At 47.2% G+C, this 23,744-nt stretch overlaps 1 pseudogene; it reads left to right on the top strand.

Annotated features, from left to right (window-relative positions):
• The window catches only part of LOC129820338 (cytoplasmic dynein 1 intermediate chain 1-like), a 125,515-nt pseudogene that overhangs the window by 1,296 nt on the left and 100,475 nt on the right, over window positions 1-23,744 (top strand).

Below are 23,744 nucleotides of genomic sequence, written 5' to 3'. Positions count from 1 at the left end.
TGTATCTTCCTCTGTCTGCCTGTCTGCCTGTCTCCTCAGACTGAATGGGAACTGAGACACTACATTTGGATTATGTTTAGTCTGGATTTGGTTTGAAATAAAATGTTTTGGAATATTTGATACATTTAATACATTGATACATTTCAACATCTTGGCCATGTTCTGTTATAATCTCCACCCGGCACAGCCAGAAGAGGACTGGCCACCCCTCATAGCCTGGTTCCTCTCTAGGTATCTTCCTAGGTTTTGGCCTTTCTAGGGAGTTTTTCCTAGCCACCGTGCTTGTACACCTGCATTGCTTGCTGTTTGGGGTTTTAGGCTGGATTTCTGTACAGCACTTTGAGATATCAGCTGATGTAAGAAGGGCTATATAAATTGATTTGATTAATGTGAAATTGGTCAATTTCATTTAATTATACTTGTTTGATAGTGTTAATTACTTTGTTATAGATATCATTATTCATCATTCTCAGCACGGTGTGGCTAGGGATTTAGGAAATCTTTGTCATCCACGTAATTTCACATTCACAACTAAAGAAGTTGTCTTAGCTACTGCTTTGTGATCAACAGTTTTCCCTTAGTATGTTCCAACTGTTACTTTGCCATCATTATTAACATGTGCTGGGACATAATACTCAACCCAATCATATTTAAAGCATCTCATTTAAATTATTTTAGAAATGTAGGGCCTTGTTAAAACGGAGTCCACACAGAGCCCTGCTAATTTGATTGCTTCCTCCAGAACTCTCCGAAAACGATAGGGAGAGAGTTAGAGATTGAGAGAGAAGGACAGACGAGAAAGTGGGAGAGCGAGAATGAGAGAAGGAGACCAAGAGAGAGCACTAAACATATCCATATGGACCAAGCCCATAACAAGGCCTGCATAGTGTTAGCATTTGTATACCACTGTGGTAGCTAGCCGTAATGTAAAGCATCGGTTCTATCACCCTTATATAGCCCTGCTCTGGTCCTCCTTACCTTACCCTCCCCCCTCTTCACTTTTTTTTCTTCTTCTCCTGGTTCCTTGATCCCTCTGTTGGCTCCAGCTGGTGGCCATGTGATCTCAGTCTTCCTGTCATTATAATGGATGTGTTTTTATTCCTTCCACTTCCTTGAAGCCTGATCAGAATTAAAAAGGCTGTTTGGAATTTCCTGTCAAGGCTGAATCATTTATTCAGCAAGTGCAACTGCTGACAGACCCTTTGATTGGCCGTTGCTCCGTGCAGTAGGGAGAGGTGTGTGTGTTTATGTGTGTGTCGTGGGTCGACATCTGTAAGCTGTCGCAGGTTGTCCGTGGGGAGGTGGGGAGGTGACCTCGGCCTTAGGAGACCCTGCAGTGGAGGAGATGTGAGAGGGTCTGAGTAGGTTTCTCTGGCCACCTGCTACATAACAGGGTTCCCTCCTGACTGTGTGCTTGTTCAGGCAACGCCAGGAGTGCCTCTCGCTGATTGGTAAACCTAAACAGACACTGCACGTGTTGGCCGCGTTCTCCGTTAGCTGGCGTTCTCCGTGGTTAGAACCGGGGTCAGACAGGTGCTGCTTGGTCTTGAAACTGGGTTCTGATGTTCTAGGTGCAGCGGTGGAATATTGGAATGTTCTTAGAATTTCTTGCTGGTGTTGGAGGCGATTATGACTTGACCCCTTGTTCCAAACATTGGTCGTTCTGAACCATTACTCAGACAGATTAAGCAGGGCTGTGTAAGTGTTTTCAGATCTAGCATACTGTAATGTCTCCCCAAGGGTTTGTGTGAATTACAGTGTCAGGGTCATTATGTGGGTGGGTGAAAGCATGGTCAAAACTGGTCATGCTCTGGAGGTGCAGAAACTCAGAATTAAGATATTATGAAATATTCTCGTTTATTCTTCCTTTTTCTCTCGCTCTCATTCTCTCACCATCTCTCTGCCCTCTGGGCCTGAGAAAGGCCTTATGATCTGGGTCGGCAAGCCAAACAATTCAGCCTAATTTCCCTGGGCTGCTGTCTCTGTTTTGTTAAAACTGCTGTTTCTGGGAAAAGAAAGACAGAGACAAAGCGAGTGAAAGAGGGATAAACACAGCTGCCGGCTTGCTGGGGGAATAGAGGGGTAATTACGCTTTTTAATTGTGGTGCTGTGTCCTTTTAATTGTGGTGCTGTTGGCCAAGCTAATTCTCTGGTGTGACCTGGGCTACATCCCAAAGGACAGCCTATTCCCCACACAGTGCACTACTTTTGACCAGAGCCCATGGGCTCTCCTTTAAATTTGCTGCTGTTCACGGTTCGGGTGCACTGGTTTCAAACGATGCGATTGGCCCATGCTGGGGTTCCTACTGTGAGTGGTTGTCAAGGCGACTGTGGTGTAACTGATCTTTTTAAGTTGTTGAGTTGTTTTATTGTTATCAGTGAGGCATGGCTGCTGCTGGGCAGTTAAGGGCAGTAGTGGGTCAATGGTTTAACTATGTGTTTCACCAATAAAACATCTGATAGTAGTCAGATCTCATTGGCCTGTCCAGACAACTTATTTATACCTTGTTTTTTTTGTTTTATACTTATTTTATTATTTGATATGACATTTTATATTGAGTGGCACCGGTAACGGCCCTGAAATGCAGAATATAACAGAAAAAATGTCTCTCTTGGTGAAACTGAAGGTCTGTGGAGTTATTGAATTGCCCAGCAATGTCGCAATAAAGGTGGTGTGAATTTGAATCATGAAGCGTTTGTAAGGGCATGACGATATTCAAAATGGTGGATGTCTGTGTGTGGGACAGGAACTGAAACTCTTCTCGCTCGCTAATTACTGTGAATGTGGACGGATGACTCAGTGATTATTACATTATTTTTCAACGTCTTGAACTCTTGACCGCCCGTTATTCTCAGAGTTCCTACTCCTTCCTTCTCTCCGTGATTGGCTCTGGGGTGTCTTGTTCTGGGTGTCTGGTACAGTAGTAGTGTGTGTCTCTCATTTAACTTAATGCAATAAAGCTTTTCATTCCCAAAAGTGCTTTTTCCATAATGACTATGTGTTGTGTGAGCTTTGTGCAGGTCCCCTGACCCATTGATTCCCATTGAGGGGTCAGCGGATCTGTTTGTCCTTAGTGTGCATTGTGTCACACAATCAGATTAAGGCCTAGTCATTGGCGCTTCATAAAGATGGCTCCAGGTCCTGATTGGCCTCATTATATATATGAATGAGCAGGCTTGTGGTCTGTCTGTATGACTACACATTGCTGGGTGACATAGCAGAGACATACTGTAGCCTTTCCTGTGGACTACAGACTAACAGTTCCCAGCAAACTCAGCTAGGCTACTTTACTATGTTTCTTTGTAGGATTTCACTCATTACACTTAGTTACATGTGAGGCTGGCCAGTGTGTTACGATGTATGGTGAAGTTGCCCCTAGATGTTGATCTTGGGTCAGTTTAACATTTTCCCCCACTAATGGTTAGGATTGGGGGAGGGGATGCTGGTCCTAGCTCTTTACCTAGGGGAAACTTCACCCCGTGCGTGTACTATCGTGTTTGGGATCCAGGTAGTGGAATAGCCCTTTAAAGTAGGCTGAAGCAACTAACCACTGATACAAGGTCAGATATTATTTTCCTCCCACTGATAGTTAAGGGTAGCATTTAGAGAAGGGTGATCTGATCCTAGAGCTGTGGTAAAGGGCTATAAGTCTACACTCGTAGGGGTTTTTCGGCTGTCACCATAGGAGAACCCTTTTTGGTTCCAAGTAGAACCGTTTTTGGTTCCAGGTAAGACCCTTTCGACAGAAGGTTCTACATGGAACCAAAAACGGTTCTCCCTGGAACCAAAAAGGGTTCTTCAAAGGGTTCTCCTATGGGGACAGACAAAGAACCATTTTAGGTTCTAGATTTTAAAAAAAGATCTCAACATAAACTCAGCATAAAAAGAAATGTCCTCTCACTGTCAACTGCATTTATTTTCAGCAAACTTAACATGTGTAAATATTTGTATGATCATAACAAGATTCAACAACTGAGATATAAACTGAACAAGTTCCACAGACATGTGACTAACAGAAATGAAATAATGTGTCCCTGAACAAAGGGTCCCTGAACAAAGGGTCAAAATCAAAAGTAACAGTCAGTATCTGGTGTGGCCACCAGCTGCATTAAGTACTGCAGTGCATCTCCTCCTCATAGACTGCACCAGATATGCCAGTTCTTGCTGTGAGATGTTACCCCACTCTTCCACCAAGGCACCTGCAAGTTCCCGGACATTTCTGGGGGGGAATGGCCCTAGCCCTTACCCTCTGATCCAACAGGTCCCACACGTGCTCAATGGGATTGAGATCCGGGCTCTTTGCTGGCCAAGGCAGAACACTGACATTCCTGACTTGCAGGAAATCAGCCATACTGCTCGTTCTGTGCATGGTGGCATTGTCATGCTGGAGGGTCATGTCAGGATGAGCCTGCAGGAAGGGTACCACATGAGGGAGGAGGATGTCTTCCCTGTAACGCACAGCGTTGAGATTGCCTGCAATGACAACAAGCTCAGTCCGATGATGCTGTGACACACTGCCCAAGGCCATAACGGACCCTCCACCTGCAAATAGATCCCGCTCCAGAGTACAGGCCTCGGTGTAACGCTCATTCCTTCAACGATAAGCGCAAATCCGACCATCACCCCCGGAGAGACAAAACCGCGACTCGTCAGTGAAGAGCACTTTTTGCTTGTCCTGTCTGGTCCAGCGATGGTGGGTTTGTGCCCATAGGCGACGTTGTTACCGGTGATGTCTGGTTAGGACCTGCCTTACAACAGGCCTACAAGCACTCAGTCAAGCCTCTCTCAGCCTATTGCGGGCAGTCTGAGCACTGATGGAGGGATTGTGCGTTCCTGGTGTAACTCGGGCAGTTGTTGTTGCCGTCCTGTACCTGTCCCGCAGGTGTGTGGTGTTCGAATGTACCCATCCAATACAGGTGTTGTTACACATGGTCTGCCACTGTGAGGACGATCAGCTGTCCGTCCTGTCTCCCTGTAGCACTGTCTTAGGCGTCTCACAGTACGGACATTGCAATTTATTGCCCTGGCCACATCTGCAGTTCTCATGCCTCATGCCTCCTTGCACGTTCACGCAGATGAGCAGGGACCCTGGGCATCTTTCTTTTGGTGTTTTTCAGAGTCAGTAGAAAGGCCTCTCCAGTGTCACCCTAACTGTGACGTTAATTGCCTACCGTCTGTAAGCTGTTAGTGTCTTAACGACCGTTCCACAGGTGCATGTTCATTCATTATTTATGGTTCATTGAACAAGCATGGGAAACAGTGTTTAAACCCTTTACAGTGAAGATCTGTGAAGTTATTTGGATTTTTACGAATTATCTTTGAAAGACAATGTCTTGAAAAAGGGACGTTTCTGTTTTTGCTGAGTTTAGTTCCAGTCAGTCAGCCCGGGCCGTCTCCAAGTGCTGATCTAGGATCAGTTTTGCCTTTTTAGATCATGATGAACAAGAACAAGTGAGATCTGATCTATACTCTTAGAAAAAATTTGCTATCTAGAACCAAAAGGATTCTTCGGCTGTCCCCATAGGATAACCCTTTGAATAGCCCATTTTGGTTCCAGGTAAAGCCCTTTTTGGTTCCATATAGAACCCTTTCCGCAGAACCAAAAAGGGTTCTCCCAAGGGATACAGCCGCAGAACCCTTTTGGAAGTGCCCTCCTGCTCTGAGATGCTTTTAGAATACGGGCCAAGATCTCTCTCTCTCTCCACCCCTCCCCTCTCTTTGAGGTTAGTCCCCCTCTCGCTCACCCTGAGCCCAGCCTAACCATCACAACCAGGAAGGGATTGTGGGAAGGCCAGAGGGCTGACACAGCACTCCCATCCGCTGTTCACCCTCTTTGCTGATTTCCATCAGGGATATAAGTATCCATTTTAAACTTATTAAAAAGGAACCCTTCACGGCTGAATGACTGTGTGTGTGTCCGCTTTCGTGTGTGCTTGTATGCGTGTGTGTGTGTGTGTCCACATGCGTGTGTGTGTATGTGTTATGCGCTTTTGCCTGATAGGTTTGGACCAGGATCAGTTTGACTTAGGCTCAGTAAGGGCCCAGGTCCAGTCCAGCACAGTCCATTCCAAAGCCCAGGCATTGGTTTTGCTCAACGGTGCCTTAGAGGGCTAGTATTGAGCCGCAGTGGAAAGATGGCCACAGAGAGAGCTCCTGAGTGGTACAGCGGTCTAAGGCAGACACCCTGGTTCGATTCCAGACTGTATCACAACTGACCGTGATTGGGAGTCCCATAGGGCGGCGCACAATTGCACAGCGTCGTCCTGGATTGGCCGGTGTAGGCCGTCATTGTAAATAATAATTTGTTCTGAACTGACTTCCCTAGTTAAATAAAGGTTAAATAAAGAGAGAATGAGGGAGATGGAGAGAGAGAATTCTGGAGCAGGAGAGAGAATAGTAGTTTGGTCCAGGGCTGCGGGAGACTTAAAATGTGCCTTGATAAGTGGAGTTTCTTCTACACTGGGTGGATGTTACCACTCTGGAAACCACCTCAACTGGGTTACAAGTCAAGTGTGTGTGTGTGTGTGTGTGTGTGTGTGTGTGTGTGTGTGTGTGTGTGTGTGTGTGTGTGTGTGTGTGTGTGTGTGTGTGTGTGTGTGTGTGTGTGTGTGTGTCTTTTCTTTCTTCATGCTTTCCTACAGCATTGTTCTGGACCATTAGCTTCCAGGGACTGTATTGTTTGTGTGTGTGTGTGTCTCTGCATGTGTGTAGAAGGGGTTTCGTTCATTCGTAGTGATACACTTGCTGGTTGTTGTTTTTGTATGAATGAATGGCTGGCTTGTGGTGGTCTGGTAATTAGTGGCTGGCTTGTGGTGGTCTGGTAATTAGTGGCTGGCTTGTGGTGGTCTGGTAATGACTGGCTGGCTTGTGGTGGTCTGGTAATTAGTGGCTGGCTGGCTTGTGGTGGTCTGGTAATTAGTGGCTGGCTGGTTTGTTGTGGTCTTGTAATTAGTGGCTGGCTGGCTTGTGGTGGTCTGGTAATTAGTGGCTGGCTGGCTTGTTGTGGTCTGGTAATTAATGGCTGGCTTGTGGTGGTCTGGTAAATAGTGGCTGGCTGGCTTGTTGTAGTCTGGTAATTAGTGGCTGGCTGGCTTGTGGTGGTCTGGTAATTAGTGGCTGGCTGGCTTGTTGTAGTCTGGTAATGGCTGGCTGGCTTGTGGTGGTCTGGTAATGGCTGGCTGGCTTGTTGTGGTCTGGTAATGGCTGGCTGGCTTATGGTGGTCTGGTAATTAGTGGCTGGCTTGTGGTGGTCTGGTAATTAGTGGCTGGCTTGTGGTGGTCTTGTAATTAGTGGCTGGCTTGTGGTGGTCTGGTAATTAGTGGTGGTCTGGTAATTAGTGGCTGGCTTGTGGTGGTCTGGTAATTAGTGGCTGGCTTGTGGTGGTCTGGTAATGGCTGGCTGGCTTGTGGTGGTCCGGTAATTAGTGGCTGGCTTGTGGTGGTCTGGTAATGACTGGCTGGCTTGTGGTGGTCTGGTAATGACTGGCTGGCTAGCTTGTGGTGGTCTGGTAATTAGTGGCTGGCTGGCTTGTGGTGGTCTGGTAATTAGTGGCTGGCTTGTGGTGGTCTGGTAATGGCTGGCTGGCTTGTGGTGGTCCGGTAATTAGTGGCTGGCTTGTGGTGGTCTGGTAATGACTGGCTGGCTTGTGGTGGTCTGGTAATGACTGGCTGGCTAGCTTGTGGTGGTCTGGTAATTAGTGGCTGGCTGGCTTGTGGTGGTCTGGTAATTAGTGGCTGGCTGGCTTGTTGTGGTCTGGTAATTAGTGGCTGGCTGGCTTGTTGTGGTCTGGTAATTAGTGGCTGGCTGGCTTGTGGTGGTCTTGTAATGGCTGGCTGGCTTGTGGTGGTCTGGTAATGGCTGGCTGGCTTGTTCGGGTCTGGTAATGGCTGGCTGGCTTGTGGTGGTCTGGTAATGGCTGGCTGGCTTGTGGTGGTCTGGTAATTAGTGGCTGGCTTGTGGTGGTCTGGTAATTGGTGGCTGGCTTGTGGTGGTCTGGTAATTAGTGGCTGGCTTGTGGTGGTCTGGTAATTAGTGGCTGGCTTGTGGTGGTCTGGTAATGACTGGCTGGCTTGTGGTGGTCTGGTAATTAGTGGCTGGCTGGCTTGTGGTGGTCTGGTAATTAGTGGCTGGCTGGTTTGTTGTGGTCTTGTAATTAGTGGCTGGCTGGCTTGTGGTGGTCTGGTAATTAGGGGCTGGCTTGTTGTGGTCTGGTAATTAATGGCTGGCTTGTGGTGGTCTGGTAAATAGTGGCTGGCTGGCTTGTTGTAGTCTGGTAATTAGTGGCTGGCTGGCTTGTGGTGGTCTGGTAATTAGTGGCTGGCTGGCTTGTTGTAGTCTGGTAATGGCTGGCTGGCTTGTGGTAGTCTGGTAATGGCTGGCTGGCTTGTTGTGGTCTGGTAATGGCTGGCTGGCTTATGGTGGTCTGGTAATTAGTGGCTGGCTTGTGGTGGTCTGGTAATTAGTGGCTGGCTTGTGGTGGTCTTGTAATTAGTGGCTGGCTTGTGGTGGTCTGGTAATTAGTGGTGGTCTGGTAATTAGTGGCTGGCTTGTGGTGGTCTGGTAATTAGTGGCTGGCTTGTGGTGGTCTGGTAATTAATGACTGGCTGGCTTGTGGTGGTCTGGTAATTAGTGGCTGGCTGGCTTGTGGTGGTCTGGTAATTAGTGGCTGGCTGGCTTGTTGTGGTCTGGTAATTAGTGGCTGGCTGGCTTGTGGTGGTCTGGTAATTAGTGGCTGGCTGGCTTGTTGTAGTCTGGTAATGGCTGGCTGGCTTGTGGTGGTCTGGTAATGGCTGGCTGGCTTGTTGTGGTCTGGTAATGGCTGGCTGGCTTGTTCCGGTCTGGTAATGGCTGGCTGGCTTGTGGTGGTCTGGTAATGGCTGGCTGGCTTGTGGTGGTCTGGTAATGGCTGGCTAGCTTGTGGTGGTCTGGTAATGGCTGGCTAGCTTGTGGTGGTCCGGTAATTAGTGGCTGGCTTGTGGTGGTCTGTTAATGACTGGCTGGCTAGCTTGTGGTGGTCTGGTAATTAGTTGCTGGCTGGCTTGTGGTGGTCTGGTAATTAGTGGCTGGCTTGTTGTGGTCTGGTAATTAGTGGCTGGCTGGCTTGTGGTGGTCTTGTAATTAGTGGCTGGCTGGCTTGTTGTGGTCTGGTAATTAGTTGCTGGCTGGCTTGTGGTGGTCTGGTAATGGCTGGCTGGCTTGTGGTGGTCTTGTAATTAGTGGCTGGCTGGCTTGTTGTGGTCTGGTAATTAGTGGCTGGCTGGCTTGTGGTGGTCTGGTAATGGCTGGCTGGCTTTTGGTGGTCTGGTAATGGCTGGCTGGCTTGTTGTGGTCTGGTAATGGTTGGCTGGCTTGTTCGTGTCTGGTAATGGCTGGTTGGCTTTTGGTGGTCTGGTAATGGCTGGCTGGCTTGTGGTGGTCTTGTAATTAGTGGCTGGCTGGCTTGTTGTGGTCTGGTAATTAGTTGCTGGCTGGCTTGTGGTGGTCTGGTAATGGCTGGCTGGCTTGTGGTGGTCTTGTAATTAGTGGCTGGCTGGCTTGTTGTGGTCTGGTAATTAGTGGCTGGCTGGCTTGTGGTGGTCTGGTAATGGCTGGCTGGCTTTTGGTGGTCTGGTAATGGCTGGCTGGCTTGTTGTGGTCTGGTAATGGTTGGCTGGCTTGTTCGTGTCTGGTAATGGCTGGTTGGCTTTTGGTGGTCTGGTAATGGCTGGCTGGCTTGTGGTGGTCTGGTAATGGCTGGCTGGCTTGTGGTGGTCTGGTAATTAGTGGCTGGCTTGTGGTGGTCTGGTAATTAGTGGCTGGCTTGTGGTGGTCTGGTAATTAGTGGCTGGCTTGTGGTGGTCTGGTAATTAGTGGCTGGCTGGCTTGTGGTGGTCTGGTAATTAGTGGCTGGCTTGCTTGTTGTGGTCTGGTAATTAGTGGCTAGCTGGCTTGTGGTGGTCTGGTAATTAGTGGCTGGCTTGTTGTGGTCTGGTAATGAATGGCTGGCTTGTGGTGGTCTGGTAAATAGTGGCTGGCTGGCTTGTTGTAGTCTGGTAATTAGTGGCTGGCTGGCTTGTGGTGGTCTGGTAATTAGTGGCTGGCTGGCTTGTTGTAGTCTGGTAATGGCTGGCTGGCTTGTGGTGGTCTGGTAATGGCTGGCTGGCTTGTTGTGGTCTGGTAATGGCTGGCTGGCTTGTTCGGGTCTGGTAATGCCTGGCTGGCTTGTGGTGGTCTGGTAATGGCTGGCTGGCTTGTGGTGGTCTGGTAATGGCTGGCTGGCTTGTGGTGGTCTGGTAATTAGTGGCTGGCTTGTGGTGGTCTGGTAATGACTGGCTGGCTAGCTTGTGGTGGTCTGGTAATTAGTGGCTGGCTGGCTTGTGGTGGTCTGGTAATTAGTGGCTGGCTTGTTGTGGTCTGGTAATTAGTGGCTGGCTGGCTTGTGGTGGTCTGGTAATTAGTGGCTGGCTGGCTTGTTGTGGTCTGGTAATTAGTGGCTGGCTGGCTTGTGGTGGTCTGGTAATTAGTGGCTGGCTGGCTTGTGGTGGTCTGGTAATGGCTGGCTGGCTTGTTGTGGTCTGGTAATGGCTGGCTGGCTTGTTCGGGTCTGGTAATGGCTGGCTGGCTTGTTCGGGTCTGGAAATGGCTGGCTGGCTTGTGGTGGTCTGGTAATTAGTGGCTGGCTTGTGGTGGTCTGGTAATGACTGGCTGGCTTGTGGTGGTCTGGTAATGACTGGCTGGCTAGCTTGTGGTGGTCTGGTAATTAGTGGTTGGCTGGCTTGTGGTGGTCTGGTAATTAGTGGCTGGCTGGCTTGTTGTGGTCTGGTCATTAGTGGCTGGCTGGCTTGTTGTGGTCTGGTAATTAGTGGCTGGCTGGCTTGTGGTGGTATGGTAATTAATTGCTGGCTTGTTGTGGTCTGGTAATTAGTGGCTGGCTCGTTGTGGTGGTCTGGTAATTAGTGGCCGGCTGGCTTGTGGTAGTCTGGTAATTAGTGGCTGGCTGGCTTGTGGTGGTCTGGTAATTAGTGGCTGGCTGGCTTGTTGTGGTCTGGTCATTAGTGGCTGGCTGGCTGGCTTGTGGTGGTCTGGTAATTAGTGGCTGGCTGGCTTGTGGTGGTCTGGTAATTAGTGGCTGGCTTGTTGTGATCTGGTAATTAGTGTCTGGCTGGCTTGTTGTGGTCTGGTAATTAGTGGCTGGCTGGCTGGCTTGTGGTGGTCTGGTAATTAGTGGCTGGCTGGCTTGTGGTGGTCTGGTAATTAGTGGCTGGCTGGCTTTTGGTGGTCTGGTAGTTAGTGGCTGGCTGGCTTGTGGTGGTCTGGTAATTAGTGGCTGGCTTGTTTTGGTCTGGTAATTAGTGGCTGGCTTGTTGTGGTCTGGTAATTAGTGGCTTGCTGGCTTGTGGTCTGGTAATTAGTGGCTGGCTGGCTTGTGGTCTGGTAATTAGTGGCTGGCTGGCTTGTTGTGGTCTGGTAATTAGTGGCTGGCTGGCTTGTGGTGGTCTGGTAATTAGTGGCTGGCTGGCTTGTTGTGGTCTGGTAATGGCTGGCTGGCTTGTTCGGGTCTGGTAATGGCTGGCTGGCTTGTTCGGGTTTGTTAGTGGCTGGCTGGCTTGTGGTGGTCTGGTAATTAGTGGCTGGCTTGTGGTGGTCTGGTAATGACTGGCTGGCTTGTGGTGGTCTGGTGATTAGTGGCTGGCTGGCTTGTCGTGGTCTGGTAATCAGTGGCTGGCTGGCTTGTTGTGGTCTGGTAATTAGTGGCTGGCTGGCTTGTTGTGGTCTGGTAATTAGTGACTGGCTGGCTTGTGGTGGTCTGGTAATTAGTGGCTGGCTTGTGGTGGTCTGGTAATTAGTGGCTGGCTGGCTTGTTGTGGTCTGGTGATTAGTGGCTGGCTTGTTGTGGTCTGGTAATTAGTGGCTGGCTGGCTTGTGGTGGTCTGGTAATTAGTGGCTGGCTGGCTTGTGGTGGTCTGGTAATGGATGGCTGGCTTGTTGTGGTCTGGTAATTAGTGGCTGGCTGGCTTGTTGTGGTCTGGTAATTAGTGGCTGGCTGGCTTGTTGTGGTCTGGTAATTAGTGGCTGGCTGGCTTGTGGTGGTCTGGTAATTAGTGGCTGGCTGGCTTGTGGTGGTCTGGTAATTAGTGGCTGGCTGGCTTGTGGTGGTCTGGTAATTAGTGGCTGGCTGGCTTGTTGTGGTCTGGTAATTAGTGGCTGGCTGGCTTGTGGTGGTCTGGTAATTAGTGGCTGGCTGGCTTGTGGTGGTCTGGTAATTAGTGGCTGGCTGGCTTGTGGTGGTCTGGTAATTAGTGGCTGGCTGGCTTGTTGTGGTCTGGTAATTAGTGGCTGGCTGGCTTGTTGTGGTCTGGTAATGGATGGCTGGCTTGTTGTGGTCTGGTAATTAGTGGCTGGCTTGTTGTGGTCTGGTAATTAGTGGCTGGCTTGTTGTGGTCTGGTAATGGATGGCTGGCTTGTTGTGGTCTGGTAATTAGTGGCTGGCTGGCTTGTTGTGGTCTGGTAATTAGTGGCTGGCTGGCTTGTTGCGGTATGGTAATGGATGGCTGGCTTGTTGTGGTATGGTAATGGATGGCTGGCTTGTTGTGGTCTGGTAATTGCTGCTAATTGGAAGAGAACAGAGTCCTATAACTACTAATGTGAAAAGCATTACTGGACACCCTGCTGTATCACTTCATTACCCCATAATGAACCCACTAAAAAAATCAACATCAAATTGTGAAATGATTCCGGCCAACATGTTGATATTTTTTTTAAATTGTAACCACCAACTATCTGAAATATTGTTGGTGGGTTTTTTAGATCCAAAGAAAAATAATCACACAGCAATACTCTCACAATTACTGATGGTAAAGTTGATTTATTCATTGTTTACATCATCACTATTGTAACGGCAGTCTAGCTCTTCCTCCTCCTCGGACGAGGAGAGGAGAGAAGGATCGGAGGACCAATGTGCAGCGTGGTAATTTTCCATGAATTTAATTAACACAAAGACAAGATACTGACAAACTAATACAAAACAACAAACGACCGTGAAGCTACAAACGAAAGTGCAATACACAAGCTACTAACGTTAGACATAGACACTATACAAAATAACAAACAAACTAACCGTCACAGTCCTGTGTGGCACAAACACTGACACAGGAAACAACCACCCACAATCGCCAACACAAAACAAGCCACCTATATATGATTCTCAATCAGGAACAACGATTGACAGCTGTCTCTGATTGAGAACCATATTAGGCTGAACACAGAAACAGACGAACTAGACACACAACATAGAATTCCCACCCAGCTCACGTCCTGACCAACACTAAACAAGCAAAACACATAAGAACTCTGGTCAGGACGTTACAACTATGTCACCCAAACGTTTGTCCTGTAGTTGGTGAAATGAATGGACTACTGCAAGACTTATTTACAGTGAGAGCAGACTTTCTGTATTATTTCAGAAGGGCTGACAGCAAAGATTTCCAAAGGAATAGTTGTATAAGACTGATGCAAGGACACAAATACTTTGTATCCACTTTGTCTTAGTCGGCCAGTCACCCAGTTGATCAGTCGATCGGTCAGCCAGTCGGTCAGTCGATCGATTGGTCAGCCAGTCAGTCAGCCAGTCAGAGAGAGACGGCAGGCGGTAAATGTTCTCTATGTTCTGTAAAAGTTCAGCCAGTGTGTCACAGAGGCTCTCATTGACGTCAGGACAGAGGTTCATCAATGTACTCAGGACAGAGGTTCATCAATGTACTCAGGTCAGAGGTTCATCAATGTCCTCAGGACAGAGGTCATCATTGAGACAGAAGTTATCACAGACCTCAGGACAGAGGTTATCATAGACCACAGGATTACTGTCTCTGGTGGAGGTCTGTGTAATGGCTGTCCTCCCTGTCTCCCCCCTGTATGCCAGAGGCCTACAGCAGGGTGGGTGTGCCCTCCAATAGCCCCCTTCAGCAGGTCTCACTGCCTAGGAGAGAGAGAGAGGGTGAGGGGCTTTTGCCTTGAATAGTGACGGGCTGGGCGGGGCGTTACAGGGGCACATATGGAAGCGTTTGGGCCAGCCATGTTGTTTCATCGCTCTCTCATGCGATGGAAAACCTGAAGGTGTCGGTGTTCTCGAGGCAAAGGTTAGCAACAGAATCCCTCAGAGAGCGGTCGCAGGGTTGAGGACGGTCTCACAAAGTTGTGTTTAGGAGGCTGGAGAGATGGAGGTGTGGAGGAGGGTGAGGGGAGGGAGGGAGGATAGAAAGGAAGGTCAAATGAAGATCTTTTTTACCCTTCTCTCCCTCTGTCAGATCCCTGCTAGTCAGAGTTAATCGGTGAGCGTCTCTCATTTTTCTCTCTCTGTGTTCTGAGCAGTTCTGAGAACAGGTTGAGTTTGGGTTTTATCGCCCTCAGAAAGGCAGGGAGATGATGACTCTTGTTTCACCCAGAAGAAAATGAACCCGGGTTCTAAATGGTTTCCATTGAAACAAGATGCCAGTCAAACTCCCAGAAAGCCCTCTGATTTCAGAGGAAAAGAATGTGTTTCCCGGTAGTTAGGGTTAGTAGAGTTAGTAGGTAGGCCAAGTGAGACGCAGATGATTGCAATTTTCCCCTTTGACCACCGTATAATAAGATACATGAGACTCTCTCTCTCTCTCTCTCTCTCTCTCTCTCTCTCTCTCTCTCTCTCTCTCTCTCTCTCTCTCTCTCGCTTTCTGTCTCTCTCTCTCACGCTTTCTCTCTCTCGCTTTCTTTCGCTCTCTCACTTTCTTTCGCTCTCTCGCTTTCTCTCTCCTATCTCTCTGTCTCCCATCTCTCTAATCTCTTTCGCTTTCTCTCTCACTTTCTTTTGCTCTCTTGCTTTCTCTCTCCTATCTCTGTCTCCCATTTCTCTCTCTCTCATCTCTTTCGCTTTCTCTCTCGCTTTCTCTTGCTTTCGCTTTCTCTTGCTATCGCTTTCGCTTTCTCTCTCTCTCCTCTTTCGCTTTCTTTCTCATCTCTTTCGCTTTATCTCTCTCGCTTTCTCTTGCTTTTGCTTTCTCTTGCTTTCACTTTCTCTCTCTCCTCTTTCGCTTTCTCTCTCTCATCTCTTTCGCTTTCTCTCGCTCTCTCGCTTTCTCTCTCTCCCTCTGTCTCCCATCTCTCTCTCTCATCTTTTGCTTTCTCTCTCTCTCATCTTTTGCTTTCTCTCTCTCTCATCTTTTGCTTTCTCTCTCTCGCTTTCTCTCTCTCGCTTTCTCTCTCTCTCCTTTCTCTCTCTCATCTCTTTCGCTTTCGCTTTCTCTCATCCCTTTCGCTTTCTCTCATCCCTTTCGCTTTCTCTCATCCCTTTCGCTTTCTCTCATCTCCCATCTCTCTCTCTCATCTCCCATCTCTCTCTCATCTCTCTCGCTTTCTCTCTCATCTCTCTCGCTTTCTCTCTCATCTCTCATCTCTTTCGCTTTCTCTCTCTTATCTCTTTCGCTTTATCTCTTTATCTCTCATCTTTTGCTTTCTTTCGCTCTCTGTCTCCCATCTTTCTATCTCATCTCTTTCGCTTTCTCTCTCCTCTTTCGCTTTCTCTTGCTTTTGCTTTCTCTCTCTCATCTCTAGCTTTCTCTCTCATCTCTTTCGCTTTCTTTTTTCTCTCTCGCTTTCTCTCTCGTCTCCCATCTCCCTCACTCTCATCTCTTTCGCTTTCTCTCTCACTCATCTCTTTCGCTGTCTCTCTCAACTCTCATCTCTTTCGCTCTCTCTCATCTCTCATCTCTTTCACTTTCTCTCTCTTATCTCTTTCGCTTTATCTCTTTATCTCTCATCTTTTGCTTTCTTTCGCTCTCTGTCTCCCATCTCTCTCTCATCTCTTTCGCTTTCTCTCCTCTTTCGCTTTCTCTTGCTTTCGCTTTCTCTCTCTCATCTCTCGCTTTCTCTCTCATCTCTTTCGCTTTCTTTTTTTCTCTCGCTTTCTCTCTCGTCTCCCATCTCCCTCACTCTCATCTCTTTCGCTTTCTCTCTCACTCATCTCTTTCGCTGTCTCTCTCAACTCTCATCTCTTTCGCTGTCTCTCATCTCTCATCTCTTTCGCTTTCTCTCATCTTTTGCTTTCTTTTTTCTCTCGTTTTCTCTCTCTCCCATCTCTCTCTCTCATCTCTTTCGCTTTCTCTCTCTCATCTCTTTCTCTTTCTCTCTTTCTCTCTCATCTTTCGCTTTCTTTCGCTATCTCACTTTCTCTCTCTCTCTCTCTGTCTCCCATCTCATCTCTTTTGCTTTCTCTCTCCTCTTTCACTTTCTTTTTCTCGCTTTCTCTCTCATCTCTCTCTTGCTTTCTCATCTCTTTTTCTTCCTCATCTCTTTTGCTTTCTCTCATCACTTTAGCTTTCTCTCTCATCACTTTAGCTTTCTCTCGCATCACTTTCGCTTTCTCTCTCATCACTTTCGCTTTCTCTCTCTTTCATCACTTTTGCTTTCTCTCTCATCTCTTTTGCTTTCTCTCTCTCTCATCTCTTTCGCTTTCTCTCTCTCTCATCTCTTATCTCTTTTGCTTTGTCTCTCATCTCTTTCGCTTTCTCTTTCTCTCTCATCTTTTGCTTTCTTTCGCTCTCTCACTTTCTCTCTCTCTCTGTCTCCCATCTCTCTCTCTCATCTCTTTCGCTTTCTCTCTCTTTCACTCTCTTTTGCTTTCTCTCTCTCATCTCTCTCGCTTTCTCTCTCTCATCTCTTTTGCTTTCTCTCTCTCTCATCTTTTGCTTTCTCTCATCTCCCATCTCTCTCTCTCATCTCCCATCTCTCTCGCTTTCACTTTCTCTCTCATCTCTTTCGCTTTCTCTCTTTCTCTCATCTTTTGCTTTCTTTCGCTCTCTCACTTTCTCTCTCTCTCTGTCTCCCATCTCTCTCTCTCATCTCTTTCGCTTTCTCTCTCTTTCACTCTCTTTTGCTTTCTCTCTCTCATCTCTCTCGCTTTCTCTCTCTCATCTCTTTTGCTTTCTCTCTCTCTCATCTTTTGCTTTCTCTCATCTCCCATCTCTCTCTCTCATCTCCCATCTCTCTCGTTTTCTCTCTCTCATCTCTTTCACTTTCTCTCACTCATCTCTTTCGCTGTCTCTCTCAACTCTCATCTCTTTCGCTGTCTCTCATCTCTCATCTCTTTCGCTTTCTCTCATCTTTTGCTTTCTTTTTTCTCTCGTTTTCTCTCTCTCCCATCTCTCTCTCTCATCTCTTTCGCTTTCTCTCTCTCATCTCTTTCTCTTTCTCTCTTTCTCTCTCATCTTTCGCTTTCTTTCGCTATCTCACTTTCTCTCTCTCTCTCTCTGTCTCCCATCTCATCTCTTTCGCTTTCTCTCTCCTCTTTCACTTTCTTTTTCTCGCTTTCTCTCTCATCTCTCTCTTGCTTTCTCATCTCTTTTTCTTCCTCATCTCTTTTGCTTTCTCTCTCTCATCACTTTAGCTTTCTCTCTCATCACTTTAGCTTTCTCTCTCATCACTTTCGCTTTCTCTCTCATCACTTTCGCTTTCACTCTCTTTCATCACTTTTGCTTTCTCTGTCTCTCATCTCTTTTGCTTTCTCTCTCTCTCATCTCTTTCGCTTTCTCTCTCTCTCATCTCTTATCTCTTTTGCTTTGTCTCTCATCTCTTTCGCTTTCTCTTTCTCTCTCATCTTTTGCTTTCTTTCGCTCTCTCACTTTCTCTCTCTCTCTGTCTCCCATCTCTCTCTCTCATCTCTTTCGCTTTCTCTCTCTTTCACTCTCTTTTGCTTTCTCTCTCTCATCTCTCTCGCTTTCTCTCTCTCATCTCTTTTGCTTTCTCTCTCTCTCATCTTTTGCTTTCTCTCATCTCCCATCTCTCTCTCTCATCTCCCATCTCTCTCGCTTTCTCTCTCTCATCTCTTTCACTTTCTCTCTCTCATCTCTTTCGCTTTCTCTCTTTCTCTCATCTTTTGCTTTCTTTCGCTCTCTCACTTTCTCTCTGTCTCCCATCTCTCTATCTCATCTCTTTCGCTTTCTCTCTCTCGCTTTCGCTTTCTCTCTCTCATCTCTTGCTTTCTCTCTCATCTCTTTCACTTTCTTTTTTTTCTCTTGCTTTCTCTCTCCTCCCATCTCTTTCGCTTTCTCTCTTTCTCTCTCATATTTTGCTTTCTTTCGCTCTCTCGTTTTCTCTCTGTCTCCCATCTCTTTCTCTCATCTCTTTCACTTTCTCTCTCTCTCATCTCTTTCACTTTCTCTCTTTCTCTCTCATCTTTTGCTTTCTTTCGCTATCTCACTTTCTCTCTCTGTCTCCCATCTCTCTCTCTCATCTCTTTCGCTTTCTCTCTCCTCTTTCGCGTTCTCTTTCCTCTTTCGCTTTCTTTCTCTCGCTTTCTCTCTCATCTCTCTCTTGCTTTCTCATCTCTCTCTTGCTTTCGCTTTCTCATCTCTGTCTCATCTCTTTCGCTTACTCTCTCTCATCACTTTAGCTTTCTCTCTCTCATCACTTTCGCTTTCTCTCTCTCATCACTTTCGCTTTCTCTCTCGCTTTCTCTGTCTCCCATCTCTCTCGTCTCCCATCTCTCTCTCTCTCATCACTTTCACTTTCTCTCTCTCTCGCTTTCTCTGTCTCCCATCTCTCTCGTCTCCCATCTCTCTCTCTCATCTCTTTCGCTTTCTCTCTCTCTCATCTCTTTCGCTTTCTCTCTCTCTCATCTCTTTCGCTTTCTCTCTCTCTCATCTCTTTCGCTTTCTCTCTCTCTCATCTCTTTCGCTTTCTCTCTCTCTCATCTCTTTCGCTTTCTCTCTCTCTCATCTCTTTCGCTTTCTCTCTCTTTCACTCACTTTCGCTTTCGCTCTCTCATCTCTCTCGCTTTCTCTCTCTCATCTCTTTCGCTTTCGCTCTCTTTCACTCTCTTTCGCTCTCTTTCACTCTCTTTCGCTCTCTTTCACTCTCTTTCACTCTCTTTTGCTCTCTTTCACTCTCTTTCGCTTTCTCTCTCTCATCTCTCTCGCTTTCTCTCTCTCATCTCTTTCGCTTTCGCTCTCTTTCACTCTCTTTCGCTCTCTTTCACTCTCTTTCGCTCTCTTTCACTCTCTTTCGCTCTCTTTCACTCTTTCGCTTTCGCTCTCTTTCACTCTTTCGCTTTCGCTCTCTCATCTCTCTCGCTTTCTCTCTCTCATCACTTTCGCTTTCGCTCTCTCATCTTTCTCGCTTTCGCTCTCTCATCTCTCTCGCTTTCTCTCTCTCATCTCTTTCGCTTTCGCACTCTTTCACTCTCTTTCGCTCTCTTTCACTCTCTTTCGCTCTCTTTCACTCTCTTTCGCTCTCTTTCACTCTCTTTCGCTTTCGCTCTCTCATCTCTCTCGCTTTCTCTCTCTCATCTCTTTCGCTTTCGCTCTCTCATCTCTCTCGCTTTCGCTCTCTCATCTCTCTCGCTTTCTCTCTCTCATTTCTTTTGCTTTCGCTCTCTTTCACTCTCTTTCGCTCTCTTTCACTCTCTTTCGCTCTCTTTCACTCTCTTTCGCTTTCGCTCTCTCATCTCTCTCGCTTTCTCTCTCTCATCTCTTTCGCTTTCGCTCTCTCATCTCTCTCGCTTTCGCTCTTTCATCTCTCTCGCTTTCTCTCTCTCATCTCTTTTGCTTTCGCTCTCTTTCACTCTCTTTCGCTCTCTTTCGCTCTCTTTCGCTCTCTTTCGCTCTCTTTCGCTTTCGCTCTCTCATCTCTCTCGCTTTCTCTCTCTCATCTCTTTCGCTTTCGCTCTCTCATCTCTCTTGCTTTCGCTCTCTCATCTCTCTCGCTTTCGCTCTCTCATCTCTCTCGCTTTCGCTCTCTCATCTCTCGCTTTCTCTCTCTCATCTCTTTCGCTTTCGCACTCTTTCACTCTCTTTCGCTCTCTTTCACTCTCTTTCGCTTTCGCTCTCTCATCTCTCTCGCTTTCTCTCTCTCATCTCTTTCGCTTTCGCTCTCTCGACTCTCTCGCTTTCGCTCTCTCATCTCTCTCGCTTTCTCTCTCTCATATCTTTTGCTTTCGCTCTCTTTCACTCTCTTTCGCTCTCTTTCACTCTCTTTCGCTCTCTTTCACTCTCTTTCGCTCTCTTTCACTCTCTTTCGCTTTCGCTCTCTCATCTCTATCGCTTTCTCTCTCTCATCTCTTTCGCTTTCGCTCTCTCATCTCTCTCGCTTTCGCTCTCTCATCTCTCTCGCTTTCGCTCTCTCATCTCTTTCGCTTTCGCTCTCTCATCTCTCTCGCTTTCGCTCTCTCATCTCTCTCGCTTTCTCTCTCTCATCTCTTTTGCTTTCGCTCTCTTTCACTCTCTTTCGCTCTCTTTCACTCTTTCGCTTTCGCTCTCTCATCTCTCTCGCTTTCTCTCTCTCATCTCTCTTGCTTTCTCTCTCTCATCTCTTTCGCTTTCGCTCTCTCATCTCTCTTGCTTTCGCTCTCTCATCTCTCTCGCTTTCGCTCTCTCATCTCTCTCGCTTTCGCTCTCTCATCTCTCTCGCTTTCTCTCTCTCATCTCTTTCGCTTTCGCACTCTTTCACTCTCTTTCGCTCTCTTTCACTCTCTTTCGCTCTCTTTCACTCTCTTTCGCTTTCGCTCTCTCATCGCTCTCGCTTTCTCTCTCTCATCTCTTTCGCTTTCGCTCTCTCATCTCTCTCGCTTTCGCTCTCTCATCTCTCTCGCTTTCTCTCTCTCATCTCTTTTGCTTTCGCTCTCTTTCACTCTCTTTCACTCTCTTTCACTCTCTTTCACTCTCTTTCGCTCTCTTTCACTCTCTTTCGCTTTCACTCTCTTTCGCTCTCTTTCACTCTCTTTCGCTTTTGCTCTCTCATCTCTCTCGCTTTCTCTCTCTCATCTCTTTCGCTTTCGCTCTCTCATCTCTCTCACTTTCGCTCTCTCATCTCTCTCGCTTTCTCTCTCTCTCATCTCTTTCGCTTTCGCTCTCTCATCTCTCTCGCTTTCGCTCTCTCATCTCTCCGGCTTTCGCTCTCTCATCTCTCTCGCTTTCTCTCTCTCTCATCCCTTTTGCTTTCTCTCTCTCTCATCTCTTTCGCTTTCGCTCTCTCTCTCTCATCTCTTTTGCTTTCGCTCTCTCTCTCATCTCTTTTGCTTTCGCTCTCTCTCTCATCTCTTTCGCTTTCGCTCTCTCTCTCATCTCTTTCGCTTTCGCTCTCTCTCTCATCTCTTTCGCTCTCTCTCTCTCTCGCTTTCTCTGTCTCCCATCTCTCTCGTCTCCCATCTCTCTCTCTCATCACTTTCACTTTCTCTCTCTCGCTTTCTCTGTCTCCCATCTCTCTCTCTCATCTCTTTCGCTTTCTCTCTCTCTCATCTCTTTCGCTTTCTCTCTCTCTCATCTCTTTTGCTTTCTCTCTCTCTCATCTCTTTCGCTTTCTCTCTCTCTCATCTCTTTCGCTTTCTCTCTCTCTCATCTCTTTCGCTTTCTCTATCTCTCATCTCTTTCGCTTTCTCTCTCTCTCATCTCTTTCGCTTTCTCTCTCTCTCATCTCTTTCGCTTTCGCTCTCTTTCACTCTCTTTCGCTTTCGCTCTCTCATCTCTCTCGCTTTCTCTCTCTCATCTCTTTCGCTTTCGCCCTCTTTCACTCTCTTTCGCTTTCACTCTCTTTCACTCTCTTTCGCTCTCTTTCACTCTCTTTCGCTTTCGCTCTCTCATCTCTCTCGCTTTCTCTCTCTCATCTCATCTCTTTCGCTTTCGCTCTCTCATCTCTTTCGCTTTCTCTCTCTCTCATCTCTTTCGCTTTCTCTCTCTCTCATCTCTTTCGCTTTCTCTCTCTCTCATCTCTTTTGCTTTCTCTCTCTCTCATCTCTTTCGCTTTCTCTCTCTCTCATCTCTTTCGCTTTCTCTCTCTCTCATCTCTTTCGCTCTCTCTCTCTCTCATCTCTTTCGCTCTCTTTCGCTCTCTTTCGCTCTCTCTCTCTCTTTCGCTCTCTCTCTCTCTCTCTCATCTATATTGCTTTCGCTCTCTCTCTCATCTGTTTTGCTTTCGCTCTCTCTCTCATCTCTTTCGCTTTCGCGCTCTCTCTCATCGCTTTCGCTCTCTCTCTCATCGCTTTCGCTCTCTCTCTCATCGCTTTCGCTCTCTCTCTCATCGCCTTCGCTTTCGCTCTCTCTCTCATCGCTTTCGCTCTCTCTCTCATCGCTTTCGCTTTCGCTCTCTCTCTCATCTCTTTCGCTTTCGCTCTCAATCTCTTTCGCTTTCGCTCTCTGGCAAATATGGCTTCCGTCCATGGAGTCACTGTAGTAATATTTGCCATCTGATGTGTGCTTGAAAAGCGATGGAATACAGTTACTTATTTTTTTACCTCCTCTCTATATTGAACTTGAGTTTCAACATATTTCCCTCCCCCTTCGTTGCATGTGTTAAACAACAGTGAGTGAAAGATTAGTGGAATCTATGTGGGTAGCTGGACAGGTAGGATGACTGACAGTGAAGGTGAACAGGTGGTCACGTGTCAGGTGACAGAGGAATGGATGAGACTGAGGCAGGAATTCCTTTAACCATAAAGTGGTATATTTACTGAGTAGTCTGTGCTGCATAACAAAGGAAACAAAATAACATGTATCCAATCAAATTCATAATCACAAAGATCAAATCATAACAATCATTCATTATTAACATAATTAGGGAATTCAACAATCCAGTTCATTAAGAAGTCAATAGTAATCACCCGTGAGTCATTTAGGCTCTTAACTATTTATCATAAATCATGAAATAAATACAAACAGTGAATGGTCATTCAATCTATAATCTCCTTTAGTTTGATATATAAGTCGATCCGTTAGCAAACAATGACGTTTCTCATTTCACTCTTTCAATTGTCTTCATGTGTACATGTAATTCATTTAATTACATATTAACCATATCGATTGAATAATTGGCCTATGAGGATCCGTATGGCCGCGATCATTTACAATTCACATTACACAATATGTTTGAAGCGTGCGCTCCAAGCCGCGCTCCGCGATAATAACTATAAACAATAACTGATAGTCCACTCTCCCGATCGCAACAGATCGTTCAGATGAAAGGTAACAGAGTCGGTGGACTTACGTGGATTCATGGACGCACAGAACTTCGAGCAGACGGAGTTAAGGAAGAGAAAGCAGCGAGATCAGGCGATGCCGTTTTCCTCCTTTTATGTGGATGAGATCTGTCGGTCATTGCCACCTGACCTAATTAAAGCGCCCCTGGCCCAGCTGAGTAAGTGGCCATGAATTAAAGGATTATTCCACCAACTCCATGGGCCTTTTCTACAGCCACCCTGGAAATTTGTTAAATTCCACACTCCTCAAACAGGTTCATTGCTCCCGTCCTCCGTCATCTCAGGGAAACAAATTAGTCGAGCAACTGGCCTAATATATGTCCGGTTCCTTACCTGGATCTCCACTGATCTAACGCGACCATCTGTCCCAGGCATGGTCTTAGTGATACGTCCCACCGGCCAGGAGGCTCGAGGCAGCTGAGGGTCCACCACCATTACTACTTGGCCAGTTTCCAGGCTGGCCATTTCTCTCCGCCATTTCCCTCTGTGCTGTAGGCTTGGTAGGTAATCCCGAATGAATCGGGCCCAGAAATGGTCAGCCAAGATCTGGCTGTGTCGCCACCGGCGTCTGCCAACGAGGTTGGTATCAGCATACATGGCTTGAGGAAGTGACGCATCTCGGCGTCCCATCAAGAGCATATTCGATGTAACCGGATCGGGGTCAGCGATATCTGCAGAGAGATATCCCAAGAGTTTGGAGTTCAATATCCCTTCCACCTCTATCAGGACGGTCCGCAAGACAGTTTCAGTGACAGTTTGGTCCCCCA

The sequence above is a fragment of the Salvelinus fontinalis genome, chromosome 22 (assembly GCF_029448725.1).
Source record: "Salvelinus fontinalis isolate EN_2023a chromosome 22, ASM2944872v1, whole genome shotgun sequence".
Taxonomy (NCBI): domain Eukaryota; kingdom Metazoa; phylum Chordata; class Actinopteri; order Salmoniformes; family Salmonidae; genus Salvelinus; species Salvelinus fontinalis.
This window is presented reverse-complemented; position numbering and strand designations above follow the sequence as displayed.